Source organism: Typopeltis vanoorti, chromosome 20 (genome assembly GCF_054136105.1).
Source record: "Typopeltis vanoorti isolate ZY-2024b chromosome 20, IOZ_Tvanoo_1.0, whole genome shotgun sequence".
Classification (NCBI taxonomy): Eukaryota; Metazoa; Arthropoda; class Arachnida; order Uropygi; family Thelyphonidae; genus Typopeltis; species Typopeltis vanoorti.
The window spans coordinates 33,332,207-33,352,978 of NC_143568.1; the positions used below are offsets into that span (position 1 = coordinate 33,332,207).

The window sequence follows — 20,772 nt, forward strand, 5'->3', positions numbered from 1 at the left end:
TCTGACTCAGCTCTCAGATCCATAAGTGAAAACCGGGTTGAACACTGTCTTGTATACAGCTAATTTAGTGTTCCAACTAATTTCTCTCTTATTCCATATGAATTTATTCAGTTGACTTCCTACCATACCAGCTTTGCTGATTCTGTTGTCTATTTCCATATTTAATTTACCATCTTCACTAAAAATCATGCCTAAGTAGCTGAAATGCTTTACTTGTTCCACAGATTCTCCATTCACAACACAGTTGACATTTTCAATGATTCTGCCTATTTTCATTGTCTTTGTCTTTTTATTGCTGACCTTCATACCATATCTATTACAACAGTTATTCAAATTTGCTAACTTGTAGCGGATTTATTTAGAAGTATAACATCACCCGCATAAAGCAAAGAGCTGACATTAACACCTCCAATTCTGATATCATGTTTAATACCACTTTCCTTCATAATGTTATCCATATAGATAATGAATAACAGAGGGGATAATGTACATCCTTGTTTCACACCAGATTTAACATTAAACCATCTTCCTGTATTTTCTTCAATTCTAATTGCTGACTTGCAACTCAAATAAAGACTAAGTATTGATTGATATAATACCCCATTGACACCACATAATTGTAGTATATTTAATAGCTTCTCTCTTGGCACCTTGTCGTATTGTTATATCTTGCATTTATTTTTATATCTTCTTATACTTCTAATATTAGTTTTACTTACTCTTAATACTTGTATTTATTTACAGGGTGTTCGGGATAAATTTGACAGTTTCGTAAGGAAAAAGAAAATCTTCTTTGTATCTATTAAATTTAATGAATTGACAAAAAAACATTACAGGCAGAGTTAATTACAATACTATCAACAAGATTTACTCAAAATAACCACCATTAGCATCGATCACAGCTTCAATTCTGCTTCGGAACCTCGAACAAGCTGATGCTACAGTCTCCCTGGGAAGGGCCGCAAAAACTGTTTTAATTTTATCCATTAACTGGGCTTTTGTATTACTGGAAGTGCGATTGGTGTCTTTCTCAACTGCGCCCCATACAAAATAATCCATAGGGTTAAGGTCTGGGGAGTTTGGAGGCCAAACATTTGGACTGGTGAAGTCGTAGAAATTTTCAGACAACCATTTTTGACTTTTCCCAGAGCTGTGGCAAGGGGCCGAATCTTGCTGCCATACATACGGCCTACCATTGGCTACCCTTGTTATCCAGGGCTTGACTACAGTTAGCAACTCCACGAACAAAGCCCAAATTCCAATGCCAGGGTTCTTCAACACCTGTTCCTGCAGATTTGCGAGGAATTCTGCTGTACGAACGCAATCAGATCGTCTGCTAGGGATCTTTCTTCTTGCTACATCCTCGTAGTCACCATTGCAAGTCTCTAGTTCATGCCTGATTGTTTTTACTGTATTCAGGGAGCATTGGGCAGCAGTCGTAATATCCTTATTTTGATGGCGGGCACGAATCATCATGATACAAGTTATTCTCTTCCATGATTCAGGTGGGTTCCAGCTATCCATCCTTTCTGACATCTTGTATATGAATGAAGAAGGGTCCAAACTTTTAAATGAAGAGAAGTGTGTGTTAATACATGTAACTTACGGAAAAATATAATTAATTATAAATATGTCAAATTTATCCCGAACACCCTGTATATATATATATATATAATTATCTTCTTTTCTAACTTCCCCTTTTTAGTAATCTCTTAAACTATCATCAGTGAGTCATGTCTTAACTTTCAATCTAGGCCGATAAGCAATTATACAAGATGTGCACATGAGCTATGAAGACAAAGGAAATGTCGTTAATTGGCGCCAATTCCTTTGTTTCATTTCAGGTACTGGTTCCTTCTTAATTTTAGAGAAAATTTATATTTATACTGCACCACCCTAAAATGTACTTGATGAATGTTCATTCATGGAACCAAACATAGTCTCGTAATTCTTAAACAATCTCACTGTTAGGATTTATCTGGCAGTCGTAGCCCCTTAATTTATGTTTGTCAATCTTACCTCCCGTTTAGGTTCGAACTTTTATGAACGATTCAGTAAAATGGAAATCAGGCAAGTCTTCATATTCATTTCAAAGGAAATAAACATTTAATACACTTCATAGACATAATACATGTTATAATCAATTTTTACACTGACATTAAATTAATTATAGATAATATTGGAAAGAGAGTAGTTTCACAAATCTGAAAATAAACCCCAACTCAACATCACCAGAGTTAAAGATCGGTACTATCAACGTAAGAAGCCTGAATGGCAAAGAAATCGAGCTAGCTGAGGAATTAGATAAGTATCAGATCGACATAATAGGGGTGACTGAAACAAACAAGACCAAAACTGGTGAGATCTTTCTGAGCAATAAATACAAAATGTTATATTCAGGCAATGACAATCGAGGAAAAGAAGGAGTAGCCATAGTATTCAACACAAAATATGAGGCTAATCTTCTTGAATGGCAGGTAGTCTCAAGTAGAGTGATGTGGGCAAATATGAGAATGGGGAACTGGGCAATGAGACTTATTTGTGCCTATGGTCCCACAGAAGGTTCTACTAAGGTAGAATTGGAGGAATTTTTTGAGGCTTTAGAAAAATCAACTGACACAATGAAAAATGAAAAGTTGGTCCTTGTTGGGGATCTAAATAGCAGAGTAGGAAATGATTGTGAGACATACAAAAATATTTTGGGAAAATTTGGAGAAAAAGCAAAGCTAATAATAATGGCAAATATCTGTTGGATTTCTGCTCAGGACATGGACTGGTTATTACTAACACCATGTTCCAACATAAAAATGTGCACAAATTCACAAGGAGAGAAGAGGCTAGGAATAGGAAAAGTCTCATTGACTATGTTATTGTTGATAGTGATGTTTTCTCCCTGGTGCAGGACACCAGAGTGTACAGAGGATTTCAAATTGGAAGTGATCACTATTTAGTCTTGAGCAGGATAAAATTGAATTTCATATTGAAAAGAATAACACGTAAGAAAGTTTTAAAGCGAATAAAAGTTGAGCAGCTCTCAGATGTGAACTGTAGACTAAAATACACAAAGATTATTGAAGAAAAAATGAAAGACTTTGAGAAGAGGAACCAAACCTCAGAGATTTAGATGCAAGCCTTGAAGAAAAACCTGATTGATTCAGGTAGAGAGACATGTGGTGAAGTTGTCTGCAAGGATAGAAAAATTAGAACTCCATGGTGTACACAAGAAGTTAAAGAGGTGTTAAAGAGTGAAGTAAAAGAAGAAAGCATATCAAAAGTTCCTGGCAAATAAGTCAGCTTGTGCTCTTAGAGAATACCAAGACAAATGTAAGAAAGCTAAACACTGTGTAAAACTAGCTAAACAAAAGTCATGGGAGGACTCTGGCAAGAATATAGAAAATAGATATCAAGAAGGTGGCAAAATATTCTGGAGGTTGTTGAAGAAGCTTAAGAATGGAGGAAAGAGTGCTGTAAAAGGAATTAGAGATGATAAAGGTGACATGAAAACGGGAGAAAAAGATATCCTTGAAGTATGGAGTAATTACTTTGAAAAACTGCTAAATGAAACAAGCAGTGATGATAGCACAGTGGTAAAAAAACTGACCAGGCATGCAGTCAGGAATACATATCCATACTTGAAGTAGAAAAAGCCATCAAAGGCTTGAAATGTCGAAAGGCAGCAGGAGTAGATGATATTCGACCAGAAATTCTGAAGTATGGTTGTATAAGAGTTTTACAGTGACTGCACTGCATAGTCCAGAAAGCCTGGACAGAGGGACGAATTCCCGATGATTGGAGTAGAGCTCTCATAGTACCCATATATAAAAAGGGAAATAAAACAGAATGTGAGAATTACATCTGTATTTCCCTACTGAGTGTTCCTGGCAAGATCTATGCAAGTATACTTGAGAAACATTTGAGAATAATTGTGGAAGAAAAGCTTGGTGAAGAACAAGCTGGATTCAGGCCAAATAGAGGCTGTCAGGATCAGATCTTCACTTTATGACAAATAGTCGAGAAAGCAATGGAATATAACAAAGATCTGTATTTAAGTTTTGTAGATCTGGAAAAGGCATATGACAAGGTGCCAAGTGAGAAGCTATTCAATATGCTACAGTTATATGGTGTTAATGGGGCATTATATCAAGCAATACTTAGTCTTTATATGAGTTGTAAGTCAGCAGTTAGAATTGAAAGAAGTACAGGAAGATGGTTTAATGTTAAATCTGGTGTGAGACAAGGATGTACATTGTCCCCTCTGTTATTCATTATCTATATGCATCACATTATGAAGGAAAGTGGTATTAAACATGATATCAAAATTGGAGATGTTAATGTCAGCTCTTTGCTTTATGCGGATGATGTTATACTTCTAAATAAATCTGCTACAAGTCTGCAAGATTCTCTGACTAAATTGAATAGCTGTTGTAATAGATATGGTATGAAGGTCAGCAATAAAAAGACAAAGACAATGAAAATAGGCAGAATCATTGAAAATGTCAACTGTGTTGTGAATGGAGAATCTGTGTAACAAGTAAAACATTTCAGCTATTTAGGCACGATTTTTACTGAAGATGGTAAATTCAATATAGAAATAGACAACAGAATCAGCAAAGCTGGTATGGTGGGAAGTCAATTGAATAAATTCATATGGAATAAGAGAGAAATTAGTCGGAACACTAAATTAGCTGTATACAAGACAGTGTTCAAACCAGTTTTAACTTATGGATCTGAGAGCTGGGTCAGAAGTAAAACACTTGATCAAAGACTAGAGACCACAGATATGAGAGTCCTGAGAAAGATTATAGGCATGAACAGATGGCATAAATGGCAATATCATATTAAAAACGAGGATATTAGGAAAGAACTTGACATTGTCAGCATTCAGGAATGCGTTAGCAGAGCTAATCTCAGGTGGTATGGTCACTTAAACTGAATGGGCGAGGAAAGATTAGCAAAATGAGTGTTCTCTGCCAGGTTGGCAGCAAAATGACCCAGAGGAAGACCAAGATATAGGTGGATTGATACATTACAAAGTGCTTTAGACGATAGAAATATAAGATCTGATAATGTTGGAGTCTTGACAAGTAACAGACTGATTTGGAGGAAAATTGTAGATGGGAAATTAATAATGTTGTAATTTTTTCATGTAGTACTATCATATCCTGTACACCCCTTGAGGGTACATGGCAGGAATTTGATGATGATGATGATGAGTAGTTTCACTTGTTATTGCTAAATCTCCTGTAACATATTAGATAATAATTTCAATTAATTTCTTCAAAACAAAATCTAACTCTCATCTATGTAAGACACCATTAAATATTATATTTTCTATAATTTACATGCATTCATAATTATCTTCACACCATTAATTCAATTATTCACAATTATCTTCTCACTATTAATTCAATTAGAATATAGAGTTCCTAAGTTTCATCAGCATAACTCCTAAAGTTCCTTCAATGAGGGTTCAGTCCTGAGTTAAGACGTGCATATATCTAAATCAATGTCCCCTACACAATTTTTTTACATTAACAAATAAGAATCTACGTTACCAGTAGTTGGGGATGCACTAGGCCTTCAAGCATATCCCTACAGCACTTTCAATTTCCTGATTAACCTCCTAGATTTACCTCGGCTTTTCTACACATCAGTTGGATTCTGAAATGACACATCACTGATGGGGGAAATAATTCTGGCTCCCTGCTCGCCCATCAATCGGCTGGGTATGGGTCTACACTCTTCGGCGTGATCTGGAACTTTGCCATGTCATGTCATTCCATAGCCCAGAACTGCCCATGGACACTGCTGCTAGCCACGATGACCTCACGATGGACTTCTCCACTGATGACTCCAGTATAGGGAATGAGAAAAAAAGCCACGAGCTGGTGCTGCAGCATCTTTTAAAACTCGTGCCCTGTGTTTCTTGTCTACGTCATCCTGATTTCTCCCAGCGCATCACTCCTATGAACACCTAGCGCCAATCTCATCCCTAGTGTTCTATTCGGAGGACATCCGCGTGCGCATTCTATTAGGTGCACGTGTATGAATTCATTGCTGTATAATCAGATTGCCTTTTGCCTTCAACATTGTAATAGCATGTACGTAGATTACACATAGTTCAAATTTTACAGAACACTTATTTAATTTCAATTTGATGCATTAGATAAAACTTTCTTAAATATTAACGGAACTGATAATTTACAATTGATTATTTTTCTCTTGATATATTGATACTGGCTCTGGAATTGATAAATTGTAGTAAATCTGAATGAAGGTAAAGGTTTTGACCTTTCTTTTCATTCAGAGTTTAACACTATGCCTTTTCCAGATCGACAAACCTAAAATACAGATTTTTGTTATATTCCCATGCTTTCTCAACTAATTGTCATAAAGTGAAGATCTGATCCTGACAGCCTCTATTTGGCCTGAATCCAGCTTGTTTTTCACCAAGCTTTTCTTCCACAATTCTTCTCAACTGTTTCTCAAGTATACTGGCATAAATCTTGCCCGAAACACTCAGTAGGGAAATACGTCTGTAATTCTCACATTCAGTTTTATTTCCCTTTTTATATATGGGTACTATTAGAGCTCTACTCCAATCATCAGGAAATCATCCCTCTGTGCAGTTCAGCCACTGTAAGACTTTTATACCGCCATACTTGAGCATTTCTGGTCTAATATCATCTACTCCTGCTGCCTTTCCACATTTCAAGCCTTTGATGACTTTTTCTACTTCAAGTATGGATGTATTCCTGACTGTATGCCTGTTGAGTGTTTTTTTACTACTGTGCTATTGCTGCTTGTTACATTTAATTTTTCAATTTTTCGAAGTAATTACTCCATGCTTCAAGAATATCTTTTTCTCCTGTTTTCATGTCACCTTTATCATCTCTAACTCCTTTTACAGCACTCTTTCCTCTATTTCTAAGCTACTTCAACAACTTCTAGAATATCTTACCACCTTCTTGATATTTATTTTCTGTGTTCTTGCCAAAGTCTTCCCATGACTTTTGTTTACTAGTTTTACACAGTGTTTAGCTTTCTTACATTTATCTCTATATTCTTTAAGAGCACAAACTGACTTATTTGCCAGGAACTTTTGATATGCTTTCTTCTTTTCCTTCACTGCCTCTTTAACTTCCTGTGTCCACCATGGAGTTCTGATTTTTCTATCCTTGCAGACAACAACATGTCTCTCTGGCTGAATCAATCAGGGTTTTCTTCAAGGTTTGCCACTGAATCTTCAAGGTTTTGTTCTTGTTCTCAAACTCTTTCATTTTTTCTTCAATAATCTTTGTGTATTTTAGTCTACAGTTCACATCTGAGAGCTGCTGAACTTTTGTTCGGTTTAAAACTTTCTTACATGTCATTCTTTTCAATATGAAATTCAATTTTATCGTACTCAAGACTAAATAGTGATTGCTTCCAATTTCAAATCCTCTGTACACTCTGGTGTCCTGCACCAGGGAGAAAACATCACAATCAACAATAACATGGTCAATGAGACTTTTCTTATTCCTTGCCTCTTCTCTCCATGTGAATTTGTGCACATTTTTATGTTGGAACATGGTGTTAGTAAGAACCAGTCCATGTCCTGAGCAGAAATTCAACAGGTATTTGCCATTATTATTAGCTTTGCTCTTTTCTCCAAATTTTCCCAAAACATTTCTGTATGTCTGACAATCACTTCTTACTCTACTATTTAGATCCCCAACAATGACCAACTTTTCCTTTTTCATTGTGTCAGTAGCTTTCCCTAGAGTCTCAAGAAATTCCTTCACTTCTACCTTAGTAGAACCTTTTGTGGGACCATAGGCACAAATAAGTCTCATTGTCCAGTTCTCCATTCTGATATTTGCCCACATCACTCTACTTGAGACTACCTGCCATTCAAGAAGATTAGCCTCTTATTTAGTGTTGAATACTATGGCTACCCCTTCTTTTCCTTGATTGTCATTGCCTGTATATAACATTTTGTATTTATTGCTCAGAAAGATCTCGCCAGTTTTTGTCATTTTTGTTTCAGTCACCCCTATTATGTCGATCTGGTACTTATCTGATTCCTTAACTAGCTCCATTTCTTTGCCATTCAGGCTTCTTATGTTGATAGTACCGATCTTTAACTCTGGTGATGTTGAGTTGGGGTGTATTTTCATATTTGTTCTAGTAGCTGACTTTTCACTGTTTGCCCTGGCAAAAACAATGGGAGCCTTGTTTAACCGGGCAATGCTCCAGCTAGCATGAAATTTTATCATGTTGTACCATCATTTTGTATATTGGTTTAAGCTAATAAGAATACAATTTGGTCAGCTAAATCCCAAATTGCCAGCCCTTCCTCGTTCGTTCAGTATCCAAGTAGATACCCAACAGGGTGCACCACGAGCAGGTGAGGATTGGACATTAGGTCAGAAGCCCTGGTCGGTTCTTCGCATTCCTTTAAAGGCTATGTGGAGGTCTCCTCTCAGTTATACAGCTTTGACCCTTAAGCACTGCTTTATCTTAGAATTTTTGCACCTCAAATCAGCCTTTTGTAATAGTTTAAACTTGATAATTATATATATATTTTTTTTTTTTTCCCTTTTATACTTGTTCTCTACCTTTTAGCTAAACATTTATTAATTTTCTTCATTGCTTTAACTTAGTTTTCCTTAAAGTGTTAACCTGATGATTATTAGGGATCTTCGCTTATGTGGTTAACTTTATGAATATAAACTTCTGCTTATTTATTTATTTATTTAATTTTATTTTTTTGCAGAATAATATTGTATAGTTTTTATAACTACTTCAGCAGTATTGTCTGTCAAGTATATACTTTAAAATTTGAAACATCTTGAGGCAGGACAGTTACAACATGTTATCGCAAATGCTATCACAAAATTTGATGTCTTATTACAGACATTCATATTGACTTAGTTAAAAATATTAATCCTCTGTCTGAATTTACAAATTAATTTTGTCAATTTTGTATTTCACTTTTTTTTATGTAATTTTTTACACATAGCACACTTAGGGCAGTTGGTCATGAGAAATACCCTTTAGTTGAAAGGACCTAAGTTCATATCCCCATCTAGATGTGAAGAATCTTTCTAAGGACTTTTGAATTGAAGAATTATCCAAATTCGTATGGAGTTGACAGAATTTTGTCTTCTTTTGTATGTAAAAAGATACAATGATTCTTTTAAATTTCACTATATGACAGAAGTCCACACAGGAGGTTATCATACAAACTCAAATGCATGGATGTGCAAAATAGGCTTGTAGCGTGGTTATCTGACAGATGCCAAAGAGTGATGTATGGAGAAGCTTAATCTAGATTTTTTTTTATGTAATTGCTATACATAACAAACTGTCTTTAAAGACAAACTCTTTCCAGAGTCCCAGATGTTTGTTTGAGCATGTGAAGAAAAAAAAAAAAAGCATTCAAGAGTTTTGTTTTAGTTTATTTCTTTTTTGCATTGCTAGCTGTGCTTTAAAATATGTGATTTTAAAGTGAGTGACAGTTTGACAGAATACACATGACAGAAAGAAATAAGACAAAATCAGGTGAGATCTTTATGAGCAACAAACCAAAATGTTATATTCAGGCAATAACAATCAGGGAAAAGAAGGGGAGTAGCTGTAGTATTCAACACTAAATATGAGAATAATCTTGAGTATCAGGCAATATTGGAATAGGAAACTGGACAATGAGACTTATATGTCTATGGCCCCCACAAAAGGTTCTACTAAGGAAGAAATGGAGGATTTTTTGAGGCATTTGAGAATACAGCTGACAACAAAAAAGGAAAAGTTAGTAATTGTTGGAGAGCTAAACAGCAGATTAACCAGATATATAGAAAATGTTTGGAGAAAAGAGCAAAGCTAATAATAATAAATGTTAAGTGCCTACTGGATTTCTGTTTGGGACATAGATTAGTTATTACTAACACCATATTCTAACATAAAAATGTGCACAAATTTACATGCCGAGATGTATACACAAGAGTATACAAAGGATTTGAAATAGGAAGTGATCACTATTAAGCAGGATAAAATTGAATTTCATATTGAAAAAAAAAAAAAGAGTGTGTAAGAAAGTTTTAAAACAAATCGAAGTTGAGCAGCTTTCAGATTAGAACTGTAGATTCAAATACACAAACATCATTCAAGAAAAAAAATGAGAGTTTGTAAGCAATAACTAAACCTTGGAGATTCATTGACACACCTTGAAGAAAACATCGATTAATTCAGCTAGAAAGGCACGTGGTGAGATTGAAATGGAGTTTTGCAATTTCTGTCCTGTAAGGATAGAAATCACAGAGCTCCATGGTGGACTGAAGAAGTTTAAAGAGGTAGTCAAGGAAAAGAAGAAAACATATCGAAAGCTCCTGGCAAGTAAGTCAGCTTGTGCTCTTAGAGAATACAGAGAAAAATGTAAGAAAGCAAAGCAATTTGTAAAACTAACGCTAAACAAAAATCATGGTAAGGCTTTGGTAAAAACATAGAAAATAAATATCAGGAAAGTGGCAAATATTCTGGAGACTATTTAAAAAGTTTAGAAATAGAGGAAAGAGTACTGTAAAAGGAAACAGATGATAAAGGTGACATGAAAACTAAAGATAAAGATAGTCTTGATGTCTGGAGTAATTACTTTGAAAAATTGTTAAATGAAACATGCATTGTCAGCACAGTCTTAGAAAACTCCCTGCAAGAATTTAGTCAGAATTACTTATCCATACTTGAAGTAGAAATAGCCATCAAAATAAAAAAACCTGTAATATGGAAAGGCAGCTGGAGTAGATGATATTCAACCAGAAATGCTCAAATATAGAGGTGTAAAAGTTTTACAGTGGCTACATTGCATAATTCAGAAGGCCTGGTCAGAGGATTGATTTCTAGATTAATTGGAGTAGAGCTCTCATAGTACCTATCTATGAAAAGAGAATTACAAGTGAATGTGAGAATTACCGAGGTATTTCTCTACTTAATGTTCCTGGTAAGATTTATGCAATTTCTTGCAACTATGCAAGAAACGGCTAAGAAAACTTGTGTGTGTGTGTGGGGGGGGGTAGGCTTGGTGAAGAATAAGCTGAATTCAGGCCAAATAGAGGTTGTCAGAATCAGATTTTCATTTTAGACAAATAGTTGAGAATTATATTGGAAATATAATAAAGGATTTGTATTTAAGTTTTCTTGATATATGGAAAAGGCATATAACAAGGTGCCAAGAGGAAAGCTCTTTAAATCGTTACATTTATATGGTGTAAATGGGACATTATATCAAGCAATATAAAGTCTGTATTATTTAAGCAGTAAATCAGTAGTTAGAATTGACAGAGGTACAGGAGGATGGTTTGGTGTTAAATCAGGTGTATGACAAGTGTCCATATTATCTCCACTGCTATTCATTGTCTACATGGATTACTTTAAGTGAATTGGTAGCTCTTTTCTTTATACAGATAATATTATACTTCTGAATAAGCAATTCAAAAACAGAAAAGAAAAGTAAATGAAATCATAGTATGTATGAATGATTTAACTAGTGATAATGACTTATTTTTTCACGGTATTAACAACACCACAAACACTTTTATTAACAAGGATGTTTTATTAACGCTAATATTTCGCTGATTTTCAACTCAGCATCATCAGAGCACAACACACATGTAAACGCGACAGTGAGTGAGTGAAACAATATAATTACAAAAGACAAAAGATCTAAAGTCCTATTTTTGGCGCCCTCTAACGAAAAAAAAAAAAAAGCAGTTATCCAGGAGTTTTTCTTAGGATAACAGTCTCCCAAATTTTTGGCAAATTAATGCAACCATATTTGTTAAGGTTGGGAGAATTCTTCAAAGCCATTGCTGACTCAAAAAATAATCTTTCAGATCTATAACGACTCCTAAATAGCAAATTCGTTTTCCTCCATCTAATTCTTTTATTGCTGCAACTTCGGAGAAAAAGTTGCAATCGGCAAAGACACATCGTATTTATCGACGGGCGAGTTTAGCGCTTCTTCGAGAACAAATCGCAGCTACTCGCATAGAGCTTAGTAAGCTAAACAGCTCTACAACAAGAACTAATAAACGTGCTAAATCCTGAAATATGGACTGTCCTACAGCAGATCTCCGAAGTTGCAGCAAAAAAAGAATTCACAAAAGTTAAAAGCAAGCACCTAAAGAAATTTGAACTACTACAACAGCGCCAGCATACGAAGTCCCGACCGCAACTTCGATGAGACCACGTGGTCGTAAACCTATCGTCGGAAACATTCACTGAAGAAGCCAAGAACACTATCAGTTTAGGACATAGCTTTGCCATCGCGCCTAAACAAATTCCTAAACTCAAAATGATGATGAAAGTAGAACGGGGTATCCACGATCTTCCGCCAGCAATGGCAAATAACGTGCGACTAGACATAGCAAGTATTATAAACAAGGCTAAGCATCCAAAAAGCAATATGATACGTAAGCAAATAACTGCCCTAAAAAAGTTATATAATAATAAAAATATTATTATTACAAAAGCCGATAAAGGAAATGCAACAATTATCATGAATAAAGAAGAGTATAACAGAAAAATGCAAGATCTCATAGGTGACAGTTCCACGTATCAAATTATACATCGAGATCCTACGATGTCGCAAAAGAAAAAAGTCCGAAAATTACTGAAAAAAGTGACATCATGGCCCAAAGAAATCATCAGGAAAATAAAACCAATTGATGTTAAAACACCCCGTATTTATGGATTACCAAAAATCCACAAAACTAATATTCCCCTACGCCCCATAGTTGATAGCATAGATAGTCCCACATATAAACTGGCCCGGCATTTAGCTAAGTCGCTTTCCCCTCTTACTGGCAACTCCTCTACTTTTGTAAAAAATTCAATCCATTTCAAAACACTGGTTAAAAATCTAATCCTAAAAAATTCAGACATAATGGTAAGTTTCGATGTCGCCTCCCTATTTACCAATGTACCACTTATAGACACTCCTGATTTAATCAAGTCTAAATTTCCCCCAGATATTTTTGAATTATTTCAATTTACCATGAATGCAGGTTACTTTACATGGGGGGGGGGGGATTCTACAAACAGATTAATGGTACTGCTATGGGTTCCCCCCTCTCTCCCCCGTTAGCAAATTTTTACATGGAACACTTTGAAAACAAAGTACTTACCAGAGCTACATACAAGCCACAAGTGTGGTTGCGCTATGTAGATGATGTGTTTGCCATCTGGCTCCATGGACAAGACACTTTGGATGCTTTTATCACCTACCTTAATGTGAGTCTCAGAACAGGGAAGATTCCACAAGAATGGAAGGAATGTATGGTAATTCCATTGCACAATGGTGGTGCAAAGACTGATATATATCCAACTATCAACTAATTAGTATCTCAGGAGTGGTGGTGAAGATTTTGGAAAAATTTGTTATGGCTCGCATTCAGAAATGGGTTGACAGTGAATCTCTACTTTGCTATGAGCAACATGGATTTACTAAGGGAAGGTCATGTTTTGCAACTTGCTCACATTCTATAACAATGTTACTATTGAATTAGATAAGGGGAAATGGATACTTTTGGATTTTGTTAAGGCTTTTGACAAAATACAGCATGGTAGACTGTTGCATATTGGAGAAAATGGGGTTTGGTTATACAATATTAGCATGGATAAGAGGATGACTAACATATATATATCAAAAAGTTGTGTATGGGAAACTGAGTCTGCAAGGTTTAAGGTAACAAGTGGTGTACCACAAGGATCAGTGCTTGGTCCACTGTTATTCAATCTGTACATTAATGATATTGGGAAGGATTTGACAAGCGTCATACAGCTATTTGCTGATGATGCAAATATAGGAAGGATAATCAGGAATGCTGCTGATATGCAGTATGTGCAGAATGATTTGAATAGGCTGGAATTGTGGGCATTGGAAAATGGGTGTCAGTTCAATGTGAGTAAATGTAAAGTCATTCACTTCAGCATGATTAGATATCCAATGTCGTATTATATTGGTGGGATTAAGCTAGAAGAAACTGACGAAGCTAGGGATCTTGGAGTATTAACAGATAGGAAGTTGAAGTTCAGGCGCCATGTGGCAAAGATTGCAAATACAACTCAAAAGATAATTGCAATGCTGAAACGAACATTGACATATAAAGATAAAGATGTTATTTTGCCTCTTTACAAGGCCTTGATAAAACCTCTCTTAGACTATTGTGTGCAGGTCTGGTCTCCTGGTTTCCGTTGTGATTCTGATATATTGGAAAGAGTACAAAGGAGAGTGTTAAAAATGATATCAGGATTGGGGGAATACTGGTTCTGAAGACAGATTGAGAATTTGTAGACTGCAGGCACTAGCAAACAAGAGAAAGAGGGGATGATGTGATTGAGACTTACAAACTTCTGAAAGGGTCATACAGGATTTCAACTGATGGAATTTTTCACTTTATGGAGGGTGGGGAAAGGATGAGAAGGCATCCTTGGAAGCTGAGAATGAAGGCCCCAAGAAAGGTGTGAGGGCTAAATTTTTCTCTCAGAGGGTGGTACATGATTGGAATGGATTGCCTTTGGATGTTGTGAGTGCAAGCAGTATGAATGAATTCAAGAATAAGTATGATAGCTGGTGTGTATGTAGTATGTGACCTCCCTCGATGAGTCTCTGACACTCCCTGGAGGTCTCTCTTAATAGTAATAATAAATTGAATAACTGTTGTAATAATATATATAGTATGAAAATCAACTATATAAAGATATCAAATATAAAGAAAATCAACAATATAAAATAGGCATAAACATTGAAAAAACCAACTGTATCCTTAATAGTGAACTTATAGAATATGTAAAACATTTCTGCTATTTAGGCACAATTTTTGTTGAAAATGACAAATTAAATATGGAAACAGACAACAAAATTAGTAAAGCTGGTATGGTAGGAATTCAGCTGAATAAATTTATATGGAATAAGAAAGAAATTCATCAAAACACTATATTAGCCAAATACAAAACAGTATTCAAACCAATTTTAACTTATGGATCTGAGAGCTGGGTTAGAAATAAAACACTTCATAAGACTAGGGACAACAGATATGAGAGTCCTGAGAAATATTAGGAGCGTGAATAGATGGCAGTATCATATTAAAAACGAGGATATTAGAAAGAACTTGACATTGTTAGCATCCAGGAATGTGTTAATAGAGTTCTCTGCCAGGTTGGCTGGAAAAAGACCAAGAGGAAGACCAAGATATAGGTGTATAGATACAGTAAAAAATGCCTTAGAAGACAGAAATATAAGATCTGATAATGTGGAGTCTTGACAGGTAACAGATTGATTTGGAGGAAAATTATTGATAGGAAGTTAGTAATGATGTAAGTTCTTCATGTAGTATTGTTAATAAAAAGATATTTATTTAAAGAGGAGATTTTTAATCAATCTCTTTTTCTAAGAAGTTTTTTTTTTATTCCAAGTGTACCTATATATGCACAAGGGTTCACTCTGATTGGTGCAATGAACCTTCTTTTTTACTATTTCTTTCAGAATCTAAATAGTTACTGACTCAAGACCAAAATACAAAATAAATACATTATAAAACAAAAACAATATATATATACACACTTCAAACAACTTTTACAAAACTATAACTAACTACAGAATTAATTGGATCCAAGGCCTTTTAAAAATAAACTTACACTTAAGACTAGACTAAACACTTTGTTTGAACAATGACAAAAAATGTTTATAGTCAGTTTCTCTCTCTGTTAAGGCCCTTTTCTGAAGGTATATGACTTTATTCTTCATTTTCACAGGATTCTTTCTCACCACTCATGTAGCACACGTTAATTCTTCCTGACTCAATTCTGTCTCCTTTCCAGTAGAAATAATAATTAGATCAGGCGTCCTTAATACAGATGAAACTTTAATCAGAGTTTTCTCGAACATTCCTTTAGAACGTAAATAGCAACTTCTTTTATTCACTAATGCTTATTGACAGTCTTAACTCTTCCACTTTAAAAACTTAGTTATACGATTCCCTTTAAATATTCCTTTTAAAACGATCTATAGCAATATTTTTTTTTATTTATCAATACTTATTCCACTTTGAAACTTCATGGTTCCACGATTCCTTTTTTGGAATATGCTATTAATTTTCCTCCGACTGTCATATAAAAAAAACTCAAATTCCTTCGAATCTAAATATCAGCCGGTCTGTGCTCTAATTTTCTCTCCGAACACTCTTTTGTTTACCTTTGTTACTCTGATACCGAACGCTGTTCTTGTGAGCTGTCAATCACACATCAACCTTTTTGACAAGCACGCGCACTCCATGAAAATGGCAAGCGAGGTACTAAATATAATGGCTGACACGTTGTTTCTGTTAGCGTAACGAGGATGTCTCTTCAAAACACAACACTTGATAATTTTAAACTACTATAAAATTGTTTAAAGTAACACAACTATCAAATCCAGTAAGTACATCAATTTTTTAACTTCTTTACATATCACTTTGACAAAACAATTTCAATAACGGGCATATCGCAAATGCCGACAATGCATATTATGAAACTAAAACTAATAAACATTCTAACATAAACAATACATGAAAATATTCAGAATTTTAAATTATGATTCTTTTTACATCAGTTTCATCTTTCTTTAAAAAAAAATTAATTTTTTTCTATATATTCAATCTATATTTAACAATCATTATTGATTATTCCTATATCTAAAATAATAATGTGATTTATACTGATCATTATTTACACTCTCGGAATTACCAGTTTCAGTCATCTGATGCTAGAGATAATTTGGAATTTTCTTCTTACAGTTTACTATACTTACAAGTCTCATTTCTGTACTTCTCACATATTTCATTTAAACTATTTGAATTATGCCCTAAATCTACAGAATTATCACTATCAGAATCAAATTCTACAGGTGTTTGAGATTCTACAGGTTTCTGAGATTCTTCATCCTTATTAACTAAATTAGCGGTATTTTCACATTCCTCTGGCTTACTTAACTCTAAGTTAACTAACTTACGATATTCGGCTATAATTTCATCCATGTTAGAGTCAATTTGATTATCATCACTCTTACATTGTACATTATCTAAATTATGTGTCTTGGGATTTCTAAACTTTCCTGCATTAGGTTTTGTTTTACCCAAATTTAATTTTCTCCTTTGCTGCATATTTGAATTATGAGCTTTAAAACTGTTGTTCCCTTTCTACTATTTGATTATGAATGACTATCTTTCAATATTCTATTCATATTGTCTCCTAATACAACTAGATTTCTACTCCCTAAAAAAATACTTTTTTAACCTATCAGAATGTACATTTAGGATTTTTGACATCTTGAATCCTAAAATTCACAGGAGAAAATTTGTCTAAAATTTTATATGGACCTAAAGCCTTCCTTCCTAATTTACCAACCCTTTTTATATTAGATTTATCATCTAACAATACTACGTCTCCTGGTGCAAATGACTTATACTTTCTAAAACGATTTATATACTGCCTAGTTTTCTGAGAACTTAATTTACTTATTTCACCTACTAATCTGTGAGTAGTGGAAAATTTATCTACAACTGTTTCCAGATACTCATTTATGTCATTGTATCCTGTATTAGGAATGACTGAAACAAGTTCATTAGGAAACATTGGATCAAAACCATATAAAGTAAAAGATGGTTTTTCTTTGATAGCAGAATGAAAAGCAGATCTACATGCAAATAATGCTTGAGAAAGATATGTGTCCCAATCATTTATTTTAGTATTTGCCAAATTGGAAAGTATTTGCTTTATATTTTTATTCAGCCTTTCACACATTTTACACTGTGGGTGGTATGGTGTAGTAAAAATCTCCCTAATATTGAGTAATTTACATAATTGTAATAACAGTTCAGATGTGAAATTTGCTCCTTGATCTGAAAGTATGGTCTGAGGAGTTCCATATCTGCAAATTATCATATTCAAGAACTTTCTTGCAATAGTCTTTGCAGTTTGATCCTTCATTGAGACTGCTTCAGGAAATTTAGTTAGCATATCTATAGCTACTAGAATGTACCTATTGCTTTTTTTAGTAATTGGCAGTGGACCTACCACATCAATAGCAACAGCCTGAAAAGGTCTAGTTGGAATTGGAAATGGTTGGAATGCAGCTTTTCCTCTAAAAGGGGATCTTATTTGGCACTTATGATTTGACATATGTGAGTATGTCACTCTTCATATCTTTCCAGATGTAACGATCCTTTTTTCCCCAAGTTCTAGAAAATCCTTGGTGTCCTGCCAAGTCAGAATGATGGAAAGTGTACATAATCCAAGGAATCATTTCAGTTGGTGCCAATATTTTGACTTTCAACCTTCCATCTTCCATTTTTCTAGATAAGAGTAACCCATCTTTATCTAAATATAAGTTTTCCAGGTTTAAAAATGCATCCAGTTGAGTTTCACCCTTCAATACTGCTTCATAAATAGTTTTAACTATGGGATCATCTTTCTGAGCTTGGACAATCTTATTCTTTTCCCAAATTTGTGAACTAGGTTCCTTATTCTATAGAGGCAATATTAAACACTTGATCATTATCATCAGGTTGTTTAAAAACTTCAGGAGACTGCTCTATTTTTCCATTGTCACCTGATGTCCTGTTTAAATGGCATTCTAGTCCACACAATGACACTGTACCATCAACAGAATTACATGCAAAACCACGACGTTTCAGAAAATCAATTCCAAATATTACTTGTACATTTGGATTAGATGATTCCGGAAGAAATATTAATGGATGACAAACTTTCAGTGGAAAACAAGGAATTGAAATAAAAACATTGATTTGTTTATCAGCTGAAATTTCTGATTCAAATATAGCCTTTAATTTAATTGGATAACTTAAAACTAAAATGTCATTTTGAATTAGAGATTTAATTTTGTTAAACAAACTATAAGAAATGAGTGAGATATGTGCACCTGTGTCAAGGAAGATTTCACAAGGCACATCTTCAATAAATCCTTGTAGAACTGTCAAGGGATTATCTCCATTAACATAAGGAGCTAATGATTCATCAAAATCTCTTTCAAAGTTAGAGCTGCCTCTAGCTTTACCCATGTATAGTGAGTAGTTTGACATTCCTTGCCAGTATGATATTGGAATAATAATTATTCCCAGATTTTTCTTTATTCTCTGATTTCTTATGTTGAAAACAATCATTTTGGAACATATCTCCTTTGAAATGTTTTATTCCTGTCAATACTATTAGATTTACAAAAGAAAGATTGATTATTTGTAGTATTCTTGGATAATGTCAAATCAGATATCATCTTAAACAGAAGTTCCTGTCCTTTTACTATTTGTCTCTGTTGTCTTTCTATTTCTTGACTAAGAAATGTTTTCATTTCCTCTAATTTTCCCAAATCATGTAATTGTACCTTGGACTCAGATTTTGGAATATCTTCAGTGAAATTCACAGAAGTTTCCTTAGTTTCTTTTTCTTAGCACCTTTTAATTTATGAAACTTTCCTTCTCTCACTTTATCTGTAGCTACAATATTAGGAGAATGAGTTTGATTATACTGAAAAGAGTTGACCTGTTTATTATTTTCAGAATGAAATATATTTCTAAGTCTCTTTTCCTTTTCCCTAACAAGTTCAAAACCTGTTCAAGAATTTTAACCTTTTTCTTGTATGCTGTTTCTTTCAAATTATCTCTAAGGCCATGTCTAAATTGATTAAACAGCAACCATTCTAAAGAGGATTTCTCTTCAGATGAAACATTAAATTTATGAGCAATGCTCGTCTGTGATAATATTCTGAAACAGACTCCCTATTACCTTGGATGCACTGATGAATTTTTGAAATGTTAGGCCCTAATTCTCTTACACTTGAAAATTCTGATGTTAGCACTTTTAAATGTTGCATAACTGTCAGTGTCTCTCAGTAATGGAGATGTGTTTACGAATGTTTTGGCTTTGCCCAATAATTGAAGTATAATCAACATATGGAAATCTGACCATTTTCCTAAATCTCTAATTTTTTCTGCATATTTAAAATGTTTCCATGCTTTCACTACTATTTCCTGAGAAAGAAGGAAAGTTGGATTAATTAACCTAAAAAATTCCTCATCTTTAACTAAAGAAACTTCACTACTAGAATTGCTATCTCCTGTAACCATTTTACTTGAGTCAAGATTTACTTTCTGGATTCTGAAAATAAGTTAAGTCACAAACCAATCCTGTAAGTCGACTGCACCATTGTTAATAAAAAGATATTTATTTAAAGAGGAGATTTTTAATCAATCTCTTTTTCTAACAGTTATTTTTTTTTTATTCAGAGTGTACCTATATATTCACAAGGGTTCACTCCGATTGGTGCAAAGACCTCCTTTTTTACTATTTCTTACAGAATCCAAATAATCACTGAATGAAGACCGAAATACAAAATAAATGCATTTTATAAAACAAAAACAATATATATACACGTCAAACAACTTTTACAAAACTATAACTAACTGCAGAATTAATTGGATCCAAGGCCTTAGACTAAACACTTTGTTTACACAATGACAAAATGTTCACAGTCAGTCTCTCTCTCTCTGTTAAGGCCCTTTTCCGAAGATATATGACTTTATTCTTCATTTTCACAGGATCCTTTCTCATCACTCATGTAGCACACGTTAATTCTTCCTGACTCAATTCTGTCTCCTTTCCTGTAGAAATAATAATTAGATTAGGCGTCCTTAATACAGATGAAGCTTCTTAATCAGAGTTTTCTCGAACATTCCTTTAGAA

At 34.2% G+C, this 20,772-nt stretch overlaps 1 protein-coding gene across 6 annotated transcripts in view; it reads left to right on the plus strand.

The window, feature by feature from the left end:
• Nucleotides 1-20,772, plus strand: part of LOC150095352 (lethal(3)malignant brain tumor-like protein 4) — a 381,800-nt gene that overhangs the window by 164,173 nt on the left and 196,855 nt on the right. The gene's annotated exons all lie outside the window — the stretch shown is intronic.